This window comes from Podarcis pityusensis, assembly GCF_964106645.2.
Source record: "Podarcis pityusensis genome assembly, chromosome: 1".
Taxonomy (NCBI): Eukaryota; Metazoa; Chordata; class Lepidosauria; order Squamata; family Lacertidae; genus Podarcis; species Podarcis pityusensis.
In genome coordinates, this window is record NC_138028.1 from 34,828,719 (window position 1) to 34,851,661 (window position 22,943).

Genomic DNA, 22,943 nt, shown 5'->3' on the forward strand with positions numbered 1-22,943 from the left:
TTTTATCTATTCATTCACTCAAAAAATTATACCTTGCTTTTCACCACATAGGTCTCAAAGTGGCCTACAACAATAAAATACATAATAGAGACACAATTTAAACTTCCAAAATATAAAACCTCAAGAATTTTAAAGCTTAAAAAAATAAAAATGTAAAACACCTGAGAAGCATTCAGGGTGCAAAGGTCTCCTGAAATAAAACAGTTTTGCCAAAACATCTGAAACTAAACAGGAATGGTGCCTATCTAATTATTGTGGGAGGGAGTTCCACAGTGCCTGCAACACTGAAGGTACGACTTCTCATTGGCATGAATTGTGATTCTATCCCAAAGCGGATTCCCAGCTGATGAAGCATCAAGTTCTCAGTAATAGAGTGCCAAGGTACCATCTGAATTAGTTAGCTGTGCAAGTTTGGTAGCAGTGTGAGGAGGCAAGGAAGACTGCTATCCTTACCCCTCTTTTGGTCTAACAGATCTCAAGTTCCCAAGTAAAGAAGGATGGGGCAGGGTTTTAGTAGCTGTGGCACAAAAAGCAGTTTTTCACTACAACAAATAATGTGTCAATGAAGGTAAGGAAACAGCCTCAGCCCTCATTAATTCACTCATTTGCTGGCAGAAATTTGCTCCAGGGCAAATGAGATGTGGCTGTTTTCACATCCTTTAGAATGCTATTCTAGGGAACATGGGGTGCCCTATCCCCCTTTTCATCCACTTCTTACTCTAAAAAAACACTTTGGACTGTGTACTTCATAGGACATCTTCTCTAGTGCCACTGTAAATCTCACTGTGAACTGCCCTGAGACCTCTGGGTATAAGGCGGCATAATAATAATAATAATAATAATAATAATAATAATAATAATATAGAATCCTAACACAACCTGACACTCTGCTCTTGCAGCACAGCTAACCACAGTCTTGGTCTCTTCTCTTATTGTTTATAGGTATGTAAACTAGACTTGCCACCAAACTTTACTCTAAAGCAGTTTTAAAGTACTATGTGTGCTAGGCAAAATATCTGAGGAATTTCAAGGAAAGCAAAAGGGCATTTTTGTCCTGTGTAATAAATAAGACAAAATGTCTCTGTGGGGTTTCACAGTTCTCACCATTGTCACTGAATTTAGCCTAAAAGCAAAACATTACGGAAATCTGGAGGTTCCCCTTCATAGACTCATATAATTGTAGAGTTGGAAGGGGCCATGAGGGTCATCTAGTCCAACCCCCTGCAATGCAGGAATCTTTTGCCTAACATGGGGCTTGAACCCACAAGCCTGAGATGAAGAGTCTTATGCTCTACCATGAAGAAGTTTTAGACACCTCCCTATAGACACCTCCCTAGATTAGGGAAATAGTTTTGTACTCGCAAAGGCCAAACATGAGACAAATTGGATCCTATTTTGCCTCCTCCTTGACATCACTTGGGGTGCAAGATGGCTTCCTCCTTTCTCCCTGCCATGAGTGAAACTCCAAACCTCTTCCTTTCTGGCTACTGATCTGTCAGTCTCCAAATTATCTCTCCCCACTGGCCCATCTGGTTTTGATCTAACAAGGAACGGAAGGAAGGAATTGTGGGTGGGTGGAAGAAACTACAAGTTTTTGATGTTCATATTCTGAGCCAACAAAGTGAAAGCTTTGGTTTCAGCTCTGCAAAAATGTGTATAAATTTCAAGGGAAGCAGGAACATCTGAAGCTGTCATATGCTGGGTCAGAGTATTTGTCCATCTAGTCCAGTATTATCTATTCTGACTAGCTGTAGTTTTAGGCAGACATCTTTTTCATCACCTGCTGCCTGCTACTTTTAATTAAATATGCCAGGGATTGAAGCTGGGACCATCTGTATGGAGGTGGGAGGGCATATAGATTGGGGCTGCTAACAGATGAAGTGCTAATAATTGTATATGGAGAAAGTATCAAGGTGTATGAATCCATTAAGATATGAAAAAAATTGAAAAAGTGAAAAAAATTAAACTACGAGAATTTTTTTTAAATGCTAGCAATGTAAAAGCAGTGAGAAAAAAAAGCACTTTTGAATGAGAGAATGCAAAGAAATGAGAATAATACAGTGGTACCTCGGGTTAAGAACTTAATTCGTTCTGGAGGTCCGTTCTTAACCTGAAACTGTTCTTAACCTGAGGTACCACTTTAGCTAATGGGGCCCCCCGCTGCTGCCGCTGCACGATTTCTGTTCTCATCCTGAATCAAAGTTCTAAACCTGAGGTACTATTTCTGGGTTAGCGGAGCCTGTTACCTGAAGCGTCTGTAACCAGAGGTACCACTGTATGTTAAAAGCAGCACACATCAAGAAGAAGAAACTGCAGATTCTGGTAGCTACTATTTATGTTTTTAAAAATTCAGAAATTATCTGCTTCTGTTTTTTTTTTTTTTTTAAATCATATTTATTAAAGTTTCCAAAAATATAGAAATACAAAGAAAAGAAAAAAAGATATTTAAAAACCTTACTTTCATTGCCTACTTTTTGGGACTCCCCCCCTCCCCCCCCCGACTGTATTCCCCTTTCCTTAATTTGGTTCTACAAGCTCTCACTCCCAATTTGAAGCTTAATTTGTTTAACCCACTATCCAAATTGGTACAAATCTTACCACCGTCCCACATCATTAACAAGAAAAGAAAAAAGATTTTCCCCAAGATCCACCCCAGTTCCTTCCACGAATTCCCTTTTTTTTTAAACACGTCCAATCAAAATAAAATGACATGCGTAAATTATACAAAGAAATAGAAAATATGAGATATAGAAAAATTCAAAAGATGGTTACACAGCCTTTGGATTCCAAATCTCCCCCCCCCCTTCCCCGGTTTGAATTCCCCATGTCCATCAGTCTATACATTATCAGCTTGGAAGTCTCAATTCATGACCAGATTTCTCCCCGATTCCATCTTGCCGGTTTTCTTTTAATTTATTAATTTTAATAATATTTAACTTCAAGTGTCCAATCTAACAAAAGCCTTTAATTTCCTTAATCTTTACCACTCCTCCCGTTGTTCTTTCCGTGTCGTAATCAGTCCTTTGTTCTTCTTATTCCTCACTTTCTCAGGTTTCTTGTCCTGTTCAGCTGCTAAAACTTTCAAATTCAGAAATCTGGTATCTCTACAGAGGTTTGTTATTCAGGAACAAAAACTTACGTCCAGTCCCTTCCTTTCTTCAATAGAAAATTCTATTGTCTCCTTTAATGTAAATACCTCTGTAGACAAAATACTATTTCAGTTTTGCAGCTTTCCCAGAAGATAACAAGTCCTGTGCGAATCCCAGAGTATTTTTCCACTTACGACCGTTCTTGTAATGTCCCGAAACCCCTCTAGGGGGATTGTAATAACTTTGTATCCTCTAATCCAAAAATCAAATTGTTGCTTATTTTCCAACAGTTTATATCCATATTATAGCAAATTGTAACAAAATTAACCAGCAAAGTCCTCATAAACAAAGTCCTCTTTATATTCTCCAGCTTTGACAGCTACTTTGACAGCTGTCAAAGTCTCCGTCTCTCTTCACCAGGCTCCGCGAATCGCCCCGGTTCCCGGGGGGGGGGGGTTACATTTTTCTTCTCACCCTCCACTCTTCTCCTCCAGCACAGTTCTTATAATTTCCCATCGTGAAATTAATGATTTTTATCAGGAGTATACTTCCCTTTGGACCTTGGTTACCCAGTCCTTGTTTTGGAATGCTTACAATAGGGGGGGGGATTGACTTCCTTTTTAAATCGCCCCCGCTCGTGCCAAATCCGAAATTTTGAACCCGGTTTCCCAATTACTCACGGGTTGTTGTTAATAGTCCAAATTTTCAATGGAAGAAGTCAGCGCTCTCCGTCGAATGGCATGCGGCTGCGCTCGGCAGGGAAAGCAGAAGACTCAAAGCACCACGCCACTCCCCGGCACCCGATCCGAAGCCTTTAAAAAGGCTCCTTCACGAGTCGGGAGGGCGCTAATGGTGCAAGCCGAGTCACCCATGTCCACGGCCCCCGTGGCCGTGGTTTTTAAGGGTCCCCGCATCGCCGGTGCGGTAGGACCCAGCCCCTGCCGAGCAGGCTCCCTCCGGAGCTCGGAGGGAGTCCGCCATTCGGCGATGGCGCCAACCCGGAAGTCCAGAAATTATCTGCTTCTGATCCCAGGACCCAACTGACAACCACAATTCAAAGTGTTGGTACTTGAAGGAGCGTCTCCACACCCATTGTTCAGCCCAGACACTGAGGTCCAGCTCTGAGGGCCTTCTGGTGGTTCCCTCACTGCGAGAAGTGAGGTTACACAGAACCACGCAGAGGGTCTTCTCGGTAGTGGTGCCCACTCTGTGGAACGCCCTCCCACCAGATGTCAAAGAAATAAACAACTATCTGATGTTTAGAAGACATCTGAAGGCAGCCCTATTTAGGGAATTTTTTAATGTTTGATGTTTTATTGTATTTTTAATCTGTTGGGAGCCATCCAGAGTGGCTGGGGAAACCCAGCCAGATGGGTGGGGTATAAATAATAAATTGCTGTTGTTATTATTATTACTACATGCTTGTTTAGTTCAGAGCTCCGACTTCAGTGTGCTTGGAATGGAACCCAGATCATCCCTCACTGAAAAACTCCTGGGTTGGATCCAAGAACAGAGAGTAGAAGAAAAAACACTGCTAGCGTGGTTCCACAAACACTTGCACAATGGCCTGTATGATACTATCATCAGTTCAGCAGTGGTTCTTGTACTTGCACAAGAGGCTGAAATGGGAAGTATCCAGTGATGTAAACAAAATGAGGGATGCTGGATGCTTATTATTATACGTTAATATATTTATTACTATGCTAGCCCAACATCTTTCTGCTCGAGGGAGCCTTCCTCGGAGGCTTATCTGTAGGGGGCAGGGGAATTGAACACCACTTGCTAAACCACATATAAAAACTTGTGCAAGTGAAGAACATATTTGGATTTAACTTTGCTTTTCTCAGGCAATGTCCAAGGGCAGAGTGTAAAATTGTAATTGTCATGTCAAATGGAAATGCAATTGAGGTAGGTGACAATGGAGTTATAGACAGGAGAGAAGGCTACAGAAAGGAGTCTCAATATACAGGAGCAGGGGAAACGGCATATTCAAATAGCCTTCAACATTCAGTGATAACAGCATTTAAGAGGAGGGAAGGTACAAGATTCTTATTTCACTGTGTGTAGAGCAGTGTGAGTTTGTGTGCGTGCCCACATACATGTGGATGATGGTAACCTCTAACCACTTTGCAACTGTTCATGAGCACACTGTGGTATGATGGCCTGAATAGATAGAATCCACATGAGAATTCTTTGGTAAGCATACAAGTCTGTGCCAGACAGTTCTGCTTAGCCCAGCATAGCTTGTTCAGGATTCCCTCCCAACGCGATCCCTCTTTAGTATCCCCTGGGCTGGCCAAGAAGACAAGCATCACAATTGCACCTGGACTGTCCACCTCAATTTATATTTGATAAAGAAAGAAACTACTTTTCTCTTGCAGAAAATCAGTTTAGTTCCTTTCATGATCGAATTTCGGTGTATTGCATTGGCTATAATACTAACTCTGTTGAAGTCAGGTTGGAAAACTCCCATTGACATCAATGGAGTCTAGACTATGCTTTAAATCTTTTTGATAGATTGACCCAAAGGCCTTGTCTTACTATCTTCCTATTTGTACATTGCCTAGGCACTAGAAACAGCTAATATAACATTTAGTGCTGCAGTGGATTGTCATGGTGTTTGATTTTTTTGAGGCAAAACCTGTCATTTCAGAGACTGTGAAAAGGTCAACAAAATACACATTTTAAAAACAGGTTGATCTGCACTAATGGACACTAAAAGACTATAAAGTCTTATTACTGCTATATATATATATATATATATATATATATATATATATATTCTGTATAAAAATGCCTAGACATTAAAAACCCTACAGCCCCCACTCTTGCTCCAGGATTTTTTTGTCTTTTTCCACCTGCAAAACTCACAATAAAAATATGGGATGTGTACGTGTCAAAGGGGCACAAAAATTATCACAGATGTTGGACCCCACAGTTCAGCTCACCTTTAACAACGGTACATATACCACCAGACCGGGGTACTTTTTTCATTGCAAATAGCAGAATATAGGTAGGGGCAGAATTCTATTAGTTGGCTTTGCAGTTGGCAACATCATCCTGTTATCTCTCGCTTCCATTCACCTATCACAGCTTACTTCAATTTAAGTGACAGGCACACAGGCAGTTGCTGATGCAGCTGGCTCTGTGGTGGAGGAAAAGGGTTAAAGGATGGTATGTGTGTCCTCAACTCCTTTCAACTAACCCATTTCTATGTGGCATAATGGCTTTGAACTTTGATGCTATGTTGTATTCAGCAGCAGTGCAGTTGCATCCGTCAGAAGCTGATGAAGAGGCTACTACTGCAGATTAATTTGCCACCATAACATTGCATAGGATGGAATCATGAAAAAGAACCAAAAGCTCAACCTAAAAATATTGTTCAATTAACAAAACATATTTGTTTTAACATGTTGTGTTAAGTAAGGGCCTTCCATGTCCTATTAAGCTCCCAAGATGCCGGGAAGCTGCAGCTGTTAAAGCCCATACTCTTAACAGATGTATTAGTTAGGGTATATGAATATGGTATCCTATCCTGTGGTTAGTTCCACCTTCATCACCAACTGTTAGAATGGTGGCCTCAAGTCCCATATTTGTTGACTGGAATACACATGGAGTCTGTGCAGCAAAGCTAAAAAAGATAAAGGTAAAGGACCCCTGACAGTTAAGTCCAATCGCAGATGACTCTGGGGTTGTGGCACTCATCTCGCTTTACAGGCCGAGGGAGCCGCCGTTTGTCCACAGACAGTTTTTCTGGGTCACGTGGCCAGCATGACTAAGCCGCTTCTGGCACAACGAAACACGGAAACCAGAGAAGCACGGAAACGCTGTTTACCTTCCCGCAGGAGCGGTACCTATCTATCTACTTGCACTTTTTTTTGGCGTGCTTTCGAACTGCTAGGTTGGCAGGAGCTGGGACCGAGCAACGGGAGCTCACCCCATCGTGGGGATTTGTACCGCCGACTTTCTAATGCCATCCACATAGACAGAATTGGAATGGACAAAATGCATTGAAAAACCAACATTCCATGAGACTGGATAACAACACTGCAGGGTTGTCATACATTCTCTCTCAGCGCACCCCCCACCCCCACCCCGCTCCTGAACAGTATAGGAATAGCACAGGATTACTTTGCAGAATGGACACAACTGATGCCACTACCCTGCACTATGGATATAATGGTGAACTTAATTTAAGTTGGCTGGGATTTAAAAAAAAAATTCAACAAACTCTCACACACTTTTTTTTAAATGAATAAGAACTAAGTAATAAGAGCATGAACTTCTGACATTGCTGAGACCTTTTGTTTTGAAAAAAAAAATTGCTGACCTGTCACAGCTGCACTAAAACCCTGAATATCCCTTCCCACTGGTCATGGAGCTGCAATAACTTATCCATCAGCAAAGACTACTACTACTACTACTACTAATAATAATAATGATAAATAATAATAATAATCAGAATGGACCAGGAAGTCCTTTCTGCAGGCATTTGGTGTGTTTTTCCATTCTTTATTAGCTTTATGGCTTGAACTTTCCCTCTGCCCAAAGGTCAATCATAGCTGTGACTTAAGTCATTGGCTATGAATACTGACAGGTAGTAGTGCAGGATGGGTTTTAATGGGTAGGAGATGATATGTTAATTGCAATTCATCCCTCCAGGCACCCATGTGAGTGAGTTGAACAGAATTTCAAAACCCCATTCTTGGCAGCAAAATTAAAACCATAGGAATTAGACTGTAAAACCTCGTTTTCAGCAAATCCAGCTATGAAGTAAGCTGGCTTTCCCCTTCTTACCCCACTTAAGAAAGAATCAGGCAAAAACTTACTTTATAATCATGCGTTGGCTCACAGCAAAGGCAGCAGCAAATCTATACAAGCAAAATACTATATTTACAGTATAACCAGCTTCAGGCATGCGCCTGAAGCTGCAACAAGCAGACGCATGTCTGCATCCAACACACACTGGTCAAATGAAGAGGGGAGAGGAACAGGAAGTCCTATATGCTCCTTCCTCTTCAGGAGAGGAGGGGAAATGACATCACACAGAGCTCTCTCTACCAACTGCATCTCTATCTGCCTATCAGCAATACAGCTCTGGAGACTTGGATCTTCTCTTGCTACCTAGCAAAAATATGCATTTGTTATTTTTGGCTGCTAATCTCCCACAAGTACCAATATCATACCTCACAAAACAATTAGAAAGATTAATGCCTCCACATTATGCCTCCCATCTCAGCCTCCTATTTCTGAATCTAGGTCAGTTAATGGTCTAAACAGGCATCAAGTAGCAATGGGTAGAAACTGGGCAAAATGTGGACAACCACGTAGTATGGCAACTGTATCAAATTCACACTCAGCCATGAAGCTCTCTTGGTGATCTTGACATAGTCATTGCCCCTCAGTCTAACTTACCTCACAGGGTTATTGTGAGGATAAAATGTGGAGGATGAGAACTATGTATGCTACACTGAGATCCTTAAGGAAAACTAACATATACATTTAATAAATAAATAAATAACCTCTCTCTCTCTCTCTCTCTCTCTCTCTCTAATATATATATTATTTCCTCACAAAGCCACACTCACATAGGCACAAAACTCTTATTTTTCAACTGCATATCACCCGAACTCAACGTTCAACATTATATTCCCTTTTATTTCACTTCCCCTCACAACAAGTTCATACAATGCAAGGGGGTGGGCAGAACACACTAATGCATAGCTGTCAACTTACAGATTTGAAAATAAGGGACCAGCAGCCTTGAAAATAAGGGACCAGCAGCCAAAATAAGGGACCTGCAGCCTCACCTGTTCCAGGCACTCTGGTCTTCCTGTCCTCCTGCAGTCTGGTCAAACTCATGCTGGGTAGCTTCAAGAACACTGTCCAACCAACTTTGTAACCAGAGGTTCAACTGAATAGAATCTGAATCACATGCACCACAAGGCCTATGCAGCCTCAGCTTAAGATGGCTCCCCGGCCTGGCTTTGCACTGCAAAGTTTGCAGCAGCACGTGCAACAAAATGGCGTCCAGCATTCAAAAACCTCCTCAGCTTGCATTAACTAGCCACACACAAGGCATGCAAGCTCCACCCCCCAGTCGTTCTTAGACTTCTTATTGGGTGAGCAACACAGCCAAGCAACACAGTTGGAGCCTCCCTCCTCCCTGGCCGGCAGGGAGGGAGGGAGAGGAGTTGCTTCCTTTGAAATATAAGGGACATCATTTAAGGGACATTTAAGGGACATCCATCAATAAGGGACAGCAGCAGGACATGGCGCTGGAATAAGGGACTGTCCCTTCAAATATGGGACACTTGACAGCTATGCACTAATGAACTCTCATTAGCTAACATCTGCCACCAGGGCTGTGAGAGACAGCAAAAGTAGCAACCCAGTAAGGAGATCCTGGCCTGTGTGGGACTATCATATACAGTGGTACCTCAGGATACATATGCTTCAGTTTACAGACTCCGCTAACCCAGAAATATTAACTCAGGTTAAGAACTTTGCTTCAGGATGAGAACAGAAATCATGCTCGAGCGGCGCAGCGGCAGCAGGAGGCCCCATTAGCTAAAGTGGAGCTTCAGATTAAGAACAGTTTCAGGTTAAGAACAGACCTCTAGAACGAATTAAGTTCTTAACCCGAGGTACCACTGTAGCTGCTTCAGCAGCCAGGAGATTCACCTGCAAGATTGCAATTGTTGAAACATCGTAGAACGAGGGAAGGTGTTTGTGTGTGCGTGGAGAAACTTATATATACCTTTGCCTTGCTGTAATGACTATTGTATCACGTGTGTGTGTGTGTGTGTGTATACACACACAGCAAACCGCCTTCAGAACTTCAGTTAGTAGGTGGGGTATGAATAATCATTTGAGGCTCAGGGGCCCTCCATCAGCTTTAGCTGGTGGACCAGCTGTGCCCCTATCTGGGCAGGGATGGCCTAACTTCTGTTGTTTACACTTTGGTAGCTACCAGGCAAGATTACTGCAACGTGTTATACATGGGGCTACTTCTGAAGAAGGTTCAGAAACTGGTGCAAAATTCAGCAGTCAGGTTGCTCACTGGGCCAAGATGGGTTTGAGCACGTAATGCCAATCGTGGCCCAACTGCACTAGCTGCATCACTAAAGCCTGTTTCGAATGCAAGAAATTACAGGTGCGATCTGATGTAGATGTTCTGACATTATTAAATCCAGCAATTTTGTACTGAGTGGACACAGCACATAAAAGAGTTTGATTTACTTTAGGAGTCAAGAGGCTGTTTGAATCATAGAGAAATCAGAATGTGCTAGTAGAGTGCATGGCTGGTGCTCCATGGAATGTCTCATACAGGAGTATCTCCTTTTGCTAATAAGTAAAAGAAAACATTCAGGGGATTTTTAAAGAAGATCATGATCTCAGGAAATAAGTCTATGGGGGATCCTAGCTACATAAAAGATAGCTGGTGTGAGGAAGGCAAGAAAAGGAGAAAACAGATATAGAGAAAAAGAGGGGATCATTAAACAAGCAGAGCTCACATTTGTTAATATACATTTGGTAAGACTAATGGCATTTTTGTTTTACCTTTCACAGCAGTGTAATTTTGTGGGAGTGGGCAGCATTACTGTCACCTACAGGGAAGAGAATTCAATCTCTCACTGTTGGAGCGGGATGCTATTTACTGACTAAGAAGTCTGCCTGCTGGCAAGGTTAGCAGCATTATTTTTGTACATAATGTGCATAATTAATGCTTGTGTGTGTGGACAATTTTGCGCTGCAAATAAAACTGTGGTCTTTTCTTGCCAGAATCCATAATAGTGAATCACTACAAGCAGGATCTTGATGGAGGATGTGAAAATAAAACCTACCAGTATAAAAGAAAAGGAGGGGAGGCAAGCAATGAGATTCTGTTCAAAGAGGTTGAATTGGATTTCAGAGGCAAATGGTAGGTTAATATGTCCTGCTTTTCTGTATTACAAGAAAAATCTGCTACAGTTTAAGGTATCTTGAAATAGGATTCTTGATACAACCTTCTGTAATAAAAATGTGCCAATAGCCTCAATTTTATCTGCACACATCCTTAATTTACTGTACGTAATTTGACCTCTTAATTTCCAATTTATGAGCATTTAGGTGCATTGACTTTGGAACACAGCATGAAGCTCAACTTTAATATTTCTCTGAATCTTCCATTTTCCTTTTAAATATAAATTTGCACACACTATGTTTTTACGCAGAAGAACCCACAACTGCTAAATTGCATAAAATGGTCACAAAGTTGTTTTTATTCAGTAAATAAAAAGACCACTTATCTGTTGCAAAGAAAGTCTACCTGTGAGGCTCACAAAATGAATTTGGGGAGTATTTGAAAGCAAAACAACTACAAAAGAGAGGAGGAAGAACATTTAGGAAATCATTCATCCACAAAATGAATTAATCTGCATTGCTATCAGTTAAATCACAGCCAGAATTTCAGATATCCCTGGTAAGATGCTTACTTAAGTTTTAGGAGCCTGGATATTGCTAATAGTAATTAGATTTCTTACCCACCCTTCATCATGAGATCCCAGGGCGGGTTACAAAAGTGTAAAAACACATTACTAAAAACCGCTTGAAACAATTTACAATCAAAGGAATAGGATGGGTCCTAAAAACATACCGTATACCTCAGGTTTCAAAGAACAGGGTATAGAAACACACCTTCAACATGTGACAAAAGTTATAGGGGGTGCTGGCTATGTTGGCAGGAAAGAAAGAAATCCTCATTTGTGCAGCAAGCAGACAAATGTTCCTAGCTCAAAGGTTTGTGGAATTTCTCCCCCTAGAGATCTTTATTTACTTGCAGGTTCCAAACATTCCATATCAATTCTGCTATCAAACACATTTTGATTTACCCTGCACAATCACTATTAAAATTCTTAAACTATTACATTTCATCATCATTCCAGCTAACAAATAAATTTACCAAGATGAACTGCCCATATTACAGTCATATACTGTGGTCTGTCCTAGCTACAAAAGTTCTTTATTAAAAGCTGCTGATATCTCTGCTAGCATAGCAGAACTAATACAATTTCACTTTTTCTTTGTATCTGTAATGGTTTCCCATTATCCTGATAAGTGGGCAGCCATTCCGCTTCTTCTCTTATTGATATAGCTGCAAAGAGGAATTAGATTTCACCATTTATGTAACAGAGATTAATTGATTAGATTATTAATTAAATATTCCATTAAATCCTCTTCTCTCTCTCTCTCTTTTTTTATAAAGCAGAGGAGTGTAACTCCTTTGGGTGTTCCCCCTACCCTTGAAATAATAAATAAGATAATGCATAACTAAACATTGTATCTAATCTAGTGAGGGATAATTGATCAACTAGGATGCTCTGCTATGAAAGACAGAATCATAACTCATGTCCCTAAAAAAAAAAATCCATTGATTTCTCTGCACCACCTTTTCCCATTTTCTGCAACTATAATCAAGGTGGATACTGTTTCCTGTTGTCAAAAAAGCTTATGCCACACAGTGCTAACTTTAAGTGGATATCATTTAAGTAAACATACAAACAATAGATTCCCTCGTGATATTAAAGTGCTGCTGGCTTAGACCTAGAGGAGAACGTCCACCCATATAATGTTTCAGATATATGGGTTAAAAATTTAAAAACGGCAAATGGCCTTTTAGGTAACCCATAATTAAAAGCAATTTTGAGTTGTCTTTTCAGGGAAACAACCCATGGGATGTATTTGCTACCTGTTTGACCTTCACGATTGTGAGTCCTTGGCAGTGTCAGTGACCCTCTGAACTGAATTCAAAACTAATCTCTAGCAGAGAAAGAGAAACAGAATTCATGCAAATCATATTAATTCCAACATTTCCCCAGTGAGCTGGGTATAAACTACAGCCTAATTAAATATTTTTTAACGATGTGAGTAATTTTTGCCAAGGGGCGGATTCAGGGGAAAATTTAATATGAGATCACAAAAGCTGTTCCCAGCGTTGATTCTGTAAATTAATGACTATCTGCCTTATGATAAAAACATGCTGCCAAGAATGAAAATGAAGTCAGCAAAGCTTGCTCTATTTGTCTAACATCCAAATATACAGGATGCAAAAGTTTAAAGGATATGGAAAATTTCCACTGCCTGCGTGTGATGTGTTCATGATAGAGATGCCGGATGCTGACAGCACAAAGCTGAACTCTATTTTACAAGACGGCAGCTTTTATTGGTTATTCCTATCATAGTCCAACCCAGTATTATGGACTTCAGAAAGCCCGTGTCAAGCATTCAGATTATGATCCTGAAAAAATATTTAGCTGTTTACGCATTTCTGTGGCTAAGTGTTACTACATGCTTTTGAACAACTTTTAAGACACCACAGCAGCAAACTGGGCACTCAAATCTGAAGTAGCTCTGTTGATTTCATATGTTAAACTAAAAGAGAGAGAGTTAATCACTCCACTGGGGTTATGCCAGAGAAAGCAATTCTGGTTGCGGCCCAGATCCAGGCACTCTTGGAGGACACTGATTTTCTAGATCCATTTCAGTTGGTGTTTAGGTCCTGTTTTGGCACAGAAACTGCTTTGGTCACCCTGTATGATGACATCTGTCAGGAGAGAGACAGGGGAAATGTGTCTCTGTTAATTCTCCTCAACCTCTCAGCCGCTTTTGATATCATCAACCATTTGATACCATCAACACAGGCTGAGACCCTATCTGCCTGAGGACTGTCTCGCCAGAGTGGTGCATGCTCTAGTTATCTCCCGCTTGGACTACTGCAATGCACTCTATGTGGGGCTACCTTTGAAGGTGACCGGGAAACTACAAATAATCCAGAATGCGGCAGCTAGACTGGTGACTGGAAGTGGCCGCCGAGACCACATAACATCGGTCTTGAAAGACCTGCATTGGCTCCCAGTACGTTTCCGAGCACAATTCAAAGTGTTGGTGCTGACCTTTAAAGCCCTAAACGGCCTCAGCCCAGTATACCTGAAGGAGTGTCTCCACCCCCATCATTCTGCCCGGACACTGAGGTCCAGCGCCAAGGGCCTTCTGGCTGTTCCCTCACTGCGAGAAGTGAAGTTACAGGGAACCAGACAGAGGGCCTTATCGGTAGTGGCGCCCGCCCTGTGGAAAGCCCTCCCACCAGATGTCAAAGAAATAAACAACTATCTCACATTTAGAAGACATCTGAAGGCAGCCCTGTTTAGGGAAGTTTTTAATGACCGATGTCTTGATGCAGGCATAGGCAAACTCAACCCTCCAGATGTTTTTGGCCTACAAATCCCATGATCCCTAGCTAACAGGACCAGTGGTCAGGGATGATGGGAATTGTAGTCCCAACACATCTGGAGGGCCGAGTTTGCCTATGCCTGTCTTAATATATTTTTAATCTTTTGTTGGGAGCTGCCCAGAGTGGCTAGGGATATCCAGCCAGATGGGCAGGGTATGTATGTATAAATAAATAAATAACATTATATCTTTCTGGAGCAGCTGTCTGAGTTGGGGTGAGTGGCACTGCTTTGCGGTGGTTCTAGTCCTGCTTGGATGGTCGTTTCCATAGGGCGATGCCTGCAGTTTGTATCCCATGTAAACCAATGTATTAGTTTGTCTCTCACTAGGTATTTATATATAGCCTTCATCACAATAGTATCTCAAGTGCTCATTTGAAGCAAACTCTCTAACCATTTTCTCCTCCAGACAGTAACATGCACACAACTTATGAGCCCATGATCAGCACAAGAAAAACTAGCAAAACGGCTTGGTCTCAAATTTTATTTTATCATAATCTGGAAACTAAACGGCATATGGTTTGTGATTGTGGGACTAATTTTTTTAATACTGTATACAGTATATCCATCTGAGCTGTGCTTTATTCCACCCAGGTTCTTGTTATTATTTTAGGAAGCATTTGTTAAGAGGCAGAGTGCCAGATGCTAAAAATAAAATAAAATGTTGATTACTTTCAATTTAACCAGTGAAAGATTGGTCTCTTGTTTTGACTTGAAGACAATAGTAATGTAAAGAACCAACAAAATAATACCTGAACATTTTAAATCAGTGCAAGATGACAAAGGAGCCGGCTAGGATTCTGGTAGTGACCTGGCCAGAAAAGCAGTGCAACACAGAGAGGCTTGCTACTCTGTTTATTTTAATTTGTTACAGTGTGGGCCACAGAGAATGAATTTATAGCCTTTCAATTAAAAGGTCATTCTCTGTTAAACAGCATACTATTGCCTCATTATAATCATAAAATTAGCTGGAAAAGACTGGCATGAGTAGTACAGAAAAGCCACTCACAGAGTTAAGAAGGCGCTCATAACAAATGGGAACACAGAATTTTACATAAAAGACTATTTTAATCATGGCTATGGTTCAACTCATGCAAAATGTTTCTGCTTTGTCATTCTGTGGTCTCTGGGTGGGTGTCCCTGGGGCAATAGGATCCACCAGATCTTCCATCCTCAGAGAGGGAGATCCAACATCAAATGCCTTCCCCCTGCTGGTGCCAAAATGCCAGATGGCTGGGGATATTATTATTATTATTAGCTGCATGTATATATTATTGTCTGGAACTGTTTTACTGAAGCCTTATTTTCTACAATAGTAAACTATTTAGGACTTTAAACTGCCTCTGCGTAGTAGCTGGAACTGGGGGCAACTTCTGCTACATGGCTATATAAGCTCAGATTCCCAACCACCATCGTATATGCTAGTACAGTGGTACCTCGGGTTACCTACGCTTCAGGTTACATATGCTTCAGGTTACAGACTCCGCTAACCCAGAAAAAGTACCTTGGGTTAAGAACTTTGCTTCAGGATGAGAACAGAAATCGTGCTCTGGCAGTGCGGCGGCAGCAGGAGGCCCCATTAGCTAAAGTGGTGCTTCAGGTTACGAACAGTTTCAGGTTAAGAACGGACCCCCGGAACGAATTAAGTACTGAACCCGAGGTACCACTGTATAAGCAGGCCTCTTTACCCTGCTGAGTAGCAGGGACAGCCCTGAGGACTATCACAGCGGGCCAAACTAGCTGTGTCTGGCTTCACCAAAAATTCTGCAGCAAGGTCAGCTTGCCAATGAGGTGGACTGGGAAAGCCACCTAAGGTGGTACAACTGCAAGAACACCACCCCTGCCCACCCCACTGGTGGAGGAGTGTTGGGGGCAGCAGGGGCAGCTTCCGGCAAGATTCTGCAAGATCTCACAAAAATCTCATGGGATCTCATTAGCTCCAAGAGATCTTGCTGGCGCCCATTGCCACACAATCCTGTTTTGCCTCAGGCGGTGAAACAGGACATGCCACCTGTGTTCTGGTTGGTTAGCAAACACTAATCATGCAAAGCAGAGCAAAAAGTGAAGGACATAAATTGCAACCATGGCTGCTGTAATACGCTGCAGAGGAGGGGGGGTTATTGAGTTGTTTTTGTTTCGTTTATATATTTTGTGGTTTTATATTCTGATTTTGTTCTGTGAGCCACCCTGAGACCTCCGGGTATGGGGCGGTATATAAAGACCTCCGGGTATGGGGCAGTATATAAATTGAATATATTAATATTATTAATAATACACACACATACACACCCCGCAGCCAAAAGCTTGTGCAAGATCCAGCATTTATCAAGAACCTCTATGAAGCCCCTTCCCTTATTAGAGGGAATTTCCGTAGCCCATGGGGAAAAGAAGATAACTTATAACACAGACTTGAAAAATTGGTTAAAATGGGCAAATTGAAAATGTAATCTTCTAAATGAAAAGAGTAAATTTGTTTCTAGTTCTGTTTTTTCAGTCTGGGAAACAGAGTCTGTCCTTAGGGGACATTACTGAATTGTGCTAAGAGCGGGCTCCATTTAAAAAAGTGCAAAGGAAAGACATTTGTGAGGAAAATAAGACCAACATAATATTCATAAAGAAACAGTTTAAGATGAAAGAGAAGGTGGTGCTTGTGGTCATGTGCTACCTGCAATAATTGCAGACAAACAATCTCCCACTCCTGGAGAATCATCTCTTCTTGAGTTATCTTGTATTAAGCATCCACCACAACATGATATTTCCAAGACCTTTTGTAGCTGCTAGGCTGCTGCATTGGGCCTGCACTGCCTATGCAGATAGACTGAAAGGCCCAGAAATAGTAATAGAAACACGGTAGGTGTTGGAATATGAACAAACTCTTGATAAAAGAAGATGATTTCATTGTGGTTATGAGAAAAAGACAAGACAATATTTTGTGTGTACATATTACCCCGCTAATTACATCCCCAGAAATGATTACGTTTTTCTGACTTACACAGGCTGGGATGTGTTAAAAAAATATATTAAAAACCTACTTTTTATTAAGAAGTGCTTTCATAGAGATCTGGAAAGCAGCAAAGTGGGCGTGCAGCGGGCAGGCAGTCCTGTACTGTCTAGTCAGAAAGCATGTTGTCAAAAAGTACATGAGCATGACTAGCGTCAAAAGTCTCCAGGGCCTGTCAAAACTAGATATATGCCAATAAAGTGGAGGGAATCTGAGATAGGCTGTAAAAGATTAAGAGACTGGAGCTGCTGATTCATGAGCAAAGATTAAAATCTACATTGCAACTTGCACCTCTGCCTAATGATAACTGCAAAAATGGGTGGCAGGCCTGATGTGGAAGTTCATCCATCCACTTTAAACTGGCTGGAGATTTCCCTGTGAGGAAGACGAATCTTCCATGAGAATTCCCTTGCTGATGTTAGTTCAGTTAGTGCAGCTAGATGCAATTATATGTGAATGTTTCAGCATTCACTGCAAACTCGACCGATTTCAATTTCAATTTCCGAAGACTAAGGTTTTTGTAACCAGGTGGGAAAAGAGCAAAGTTGCCCAACAGCTACAACTAACTTGTACAGTTTTGCTTCTCTATGTCTCTTACACACACACACACACACACACACACACACCCCTTATTGGGGAAGTGTGTATGACTTAGATAAAGCCCGTCGTTTGGGTCTTTCACACCCAATCCACCCACCAATATGTTATGTAGCACAATGGAATATTACATAGAAAAAGAGGTACCGGAACTCACCCTGAACACCTCCCCTGTTCTCTTATAATGGCAATGGCGCCCACTTGAGAGGTGCCGGAACTGAGTTCTGGCAAGGTCTATCTGGAAAAAAGTCCTGATTACAGGGACGGGGCAGCCATACTGTGTGCATGTGTGCATGTATGTGTATAAAAGGGGGCTATCTATGATAATTTAATTTTTACGAATGGATATATTAGGGCCAGGCAACATGAAACAAGAAGCCTGCACTGAATAAACCATACTGCAGACTAAAATACGTTTCATTTTAGCTGCATATAGCAGTCAGTGAATGATCAACCCTCAGAACCAGTTCAGCCATTCATAAGTCAGGGCTGCCCTGGAGGCCACAATGCAAATTTTGAGCAAGTGCAGGGTTTGGACCCATGTTTCCTATGTCATGGGGGACATGGGTGGCGCTGTGGGTTAAACGACAGAGCCTAGGACTTGCTGATCAGAAGGTCGGCGGTTCGAATCCCCGCGACGGAGTGAGCTCCCGTTGCTTGGTCCCTGCTCCTGCCAACCTAGCAGTTCGAAAGCACGTCAAAGTACAAGTAGATAAATAGCTACCGCTCTGGTGAGAAGATAAACGGCGTTTCCATGCGCTGCTCTGGTTCGCCAGAAGTGGCTTAGTCATGCTGGCCACATGACTCGGAAGCTGTACACTGGCTTCCTCGGCCAATAAAGCGAGATGAGCACCGCAACCCCAGAGTTGGCCACGACTGGACCTAATGGTCAGGGGTCCCTTTACCTTTACCTTCATATGTCATAAGACCCAGCAGAGGGCTTCCCTTTGGTAGGGTGCCCATGTCTGAGCAGACCACCTAAGAACAATTCCAACAAGGAAAGCCTGGGAAGAGTATGATACCAGTTCATCTCCCCCATTCCCAACTCTATTCCATTTGATAGCTTTCAGATTTGAATTCACATGACTGAAGACTCCAAGATTGCTGTAAGTTTATGAAAAAGAGGCTACAGTTAATGACAATTTATTCCTATTTTGTCTAAATTCTATAGAGAAAATTACATCCACTAAGTACCCAGTGACTACTTAGAAGAATATTTGGCTCTGCATCTCTTTAGCATTTTGAAGTGTGAATTTTAAAACATGCAAATTTGATTTGAACAAATTGCTGTGAAGGCAGTCACAGGCCGCTTTTGAATCTGCCTCCACAGAGACTGCTTCTGTGTGGACTGACCCAGCAGCCATTGCCACTGCAGCAAAACCCCATGCTTTGACTGGGTTTGTTTTGGGAGTGGCGACTGTAATGATTCCTCTTAGGTGAGCATTCCTGTTAAAAACGAATGAACAATTAAAAGAACAGGCCCCATTTTTAAAGTTTATTTTAGTTACAAAAACTAATGGAAATTCAAATAAATGAATTCTGAGTGAAGAATCTATTATTCATTTGCTTGATTCATTTTTTATTTGTTTCTATTGGGATAAAAAATGAAATAGTCTGTACAGGTCACTGAAAAGTTACAGTGAGGAAAAAGGTAACAGATATAAATGGAATCTATAACACAAGGACCTTTTGTCTAACTATTTCAAATTTGGCAGGTGTTGTGGTAGAAGTTTTTATTCCTTAAGGAGCTCATGATGTGCCTTGTATATTGCAATGGTCCTTTTATAGTATATTCCCCACCTTTTCTGTTGTTGTTTTTTTGTCTTGTTTTTCTTTTGGAAAACAAGCTTGGGGGGGGGGAGACAAAAACAAAATGAATGAAACTTTACCAAGGAAAATGGAGCAAACATATTATTTTTTCTTTGATATCCTTAAATCCAACCCTAAATAAAATATGAACCAAAAGTTTTGCAATGCAGTTTCCAAGCAAAATATTTGTACAAAATGCATATATTAGGGGAAAGTGTGCATTAAAATACATATATTAGTGATAATAATATAACGATGCATAATATTAAGCAAAGTTTCTTGCAAGAATGTGTATATTAGGAGGAGTGCACACTTAAAATGCTGACAATTTTCCGTGACGAAATCACAAACTGAACTTGACAAATGAGAAATTAGTACGAGAAATTGAAAATGAGGATATGGACAAGCTGAAACGTGTGCAGAGGAGGGCTACCTTATGAGGAACAGTTGAGGGCTTTGGGTTGTTTAGCTTGGAAAAGAGGAGACAGAGGAGATATAATAGCCGTCTTCAAATATCTTAGGGGCTGTCACATGGAGGATGGAGCAAGCTTGTTTTTTCCTGCTCTGGAGAAAGAAAGGAGATTCCGACTTTTTGAAAATAAGAGCTATTCAACAGTAGAGCGGACTCCCTCAGGAGGTTGTGGACTCTCCTTCCTTGGAGGTTTTTAAGCAGAGATTGGATGGCCATCTGTCATGGATGCTTTACTTGAGATTCCTACATTGCAGGGGGTTGGAGTAGATGACCCTTGGGGTCCCCTCCAATTCTATGATTCTATGAGAGAAGCTGAAATTGACAGAGGCTGCCAGAGATTATTTATTCATTTATTTAGACAATTTATATATCACTTAATTACAGTCATCTCTAAACAGTAGACAAGTAACTCAACTCAATAAAAAATTAAAATCAGTTAAAACGATAAAATCAGAATTCAGTGAAAAACATACAAATGTATGTTAGGTAAAACTATTGGTTCATCTAGCCCAGTGTTGCCTATTTAAAATGGCAGTGATTTGTCTCTCAATCTTCCTCATCACTACTTGGGGATGCTGTGGCCCCTCCCCACAGGCTGATGAGTTAGAGACAGAGCAGTGGGCTGGGAGACATAATTACAGTAGAGAACAAGTTGCTTTACACAATTACAGTACATAATGCTATCCTGTTCTACATTTCAATACATGCCAGACAAATTAATAATTTGTCAGATTTCAAGTTTCTTGGAATATTCATTTCAGCCGAATAGGAGCAGCCTCTTTGGTAGGATAATGAGCCTTCAAAACGTGCCATTCTGAAAGTGTTAATTATATTTATGGGGATTTTTCATGAAGGAAGCAGAAAGTGTCTATAAATAGCCTAGAGTTTTCTCCTTTCTATTTGTTTTATGAAGTGGAGTTTAGAAACATCATCAACATACTTTTTTATTAGCCATAATGGATTGCTAGAGTTACAAGGATGTACAATAAACCTGTTTAAATATTCACTTCTCAGCCATACATTACTGCAAAATTGCTGCAGATTTTACTCATGAATCCAAAGACTAGGCTGTATGCTCTTTTTCCATTTGTTGTTTATTGGCAGAACACAGCATTTGTACAGTGAGGGGGAGGGGGCCACCAGGCGTGAATCTTTAAACAGGTTTTGCTCCCCCCCGATGTCATACTAACTGCAGCAATCCATTATGCATAATAATAAGAGTGCATTGGTACTGTTTCAAAATCCCATTCGATAAGCAAAGAGAAAGATGAAACTTCAACTCCTTGATGTTTTTAATGATTGTTACTTATGCCTTTTACTTTTTAACTCATGGGGAATAAATCTATTACCATTTTCCTCACAGTGCTATAAAAAGCACATGTAATGGCATCTGCATTAGATCCATGCAGTATAGAGCACACTATTTCTGTATCTAAGCTATCTTCATTTAATTGTTCAAGCCAGACACAGTCTTAAGGCAACGAGGACATATGAAATGTATACTATATGACATTCTGTTACACCTTATTTTGTTGTGCTGTCCAAATGCTAAATTATTTTTAAATGAAGTTGAAGTTTGAAATAACACAGCTAATGGGTGGTTGTTGGAGCCTTTTTATTTATTTTTTGCTTAAAGGTGACTGTAAAAAATGTAAATATTGCATAGGCATTACTTCCTCAAACCATCTTCTTATTTTAAAGTATTACCAACTGAGATTTTATAACTATGGAAGAGTTCTACAGAAATTCAATTCCAATCAGTTCATCACTCTCAGTACCTGTTACAAAAGCCTCTTAGTAGGATATAATAATGAAATGTAAATATGTTGAATAAAACGATTGCGTTAAGGGGAACTTTAGTTTGCATGGAGTGTGTTTGGTTGATTGACATCCTACTTTGGCAGAAAAAAATCCATATATGTTTAAGTAGAGAGCTATTAAAATGCTTCCGTGTACCTCTTGGAAAAACCTGACCAGTGGTGGCGATAGCACCATAGCAGCAATAGCTTATGATCACCCTGGGTCAGTTAGGGCATATCTGAATGCGGAGAAAGCATTTCTATGCAGATTTCTGTAACTATATACACAAATAAGCTACTTCAAGGGGCAAGTCTGAATCCCAGGTTGCCTGGTGCCAATTACCTGGTTCCACAGAACTGCAAATACCATATACTCTGTTGCACTGACAGAGCACAGCTGTCCCTACATCCAGGTACCTCCTAACCCACAACAGGTGATCATGGCTAATGGAGATTACATGGGTGAAAATCTGTTCATCTGCAGAAAAAGGTTCTATGAATAGAAATGTTCTCAAAGTTCTGTGTTTCAAGACTGCTATTTACAGCAGAATATTTAATTGCCACAAAATCCAATCGCTACACTAACTTCAATTACACTCAACACTTTTTAAAATCAGCTCTGCAGCAGACACCATCTGAAGAGGTAAAATGTCTTGTAGGTAGAAGACTCAAGAGGGTACTTTGCAACCAGTGTGACTCATACTAAGGTCCAATGAGTTTGAGCCAATCACACATATTTAATTTGTAAACTCACAGGGACATCTGTTTGAGAGAAATGTCCCGTTAACCCAATCTACCATATGAGTAAACTAAAGAACTCAGATTTAGGTTTACTTCTCCCCAACTCAATGTAACTAGACTCAATTAACAATAAATAAAACTTAATGAAGGAATTCCACAGATAAA

General features: G+C 40.9%; 1 protein-coding gene across 11 annotated transcripts in view; it reads right to left on the reverse strand.

Moving 5' to 3' along the window:
- NPAS3 (neuronal PAS domain protein 3) overlaps positions 1-22,943 on the reverse strand; it is a 641,499-nt gene that overhangs the window by 113,675 nt on the left and 504,881 nt on the right. The window lies entirely within an intron of this gene.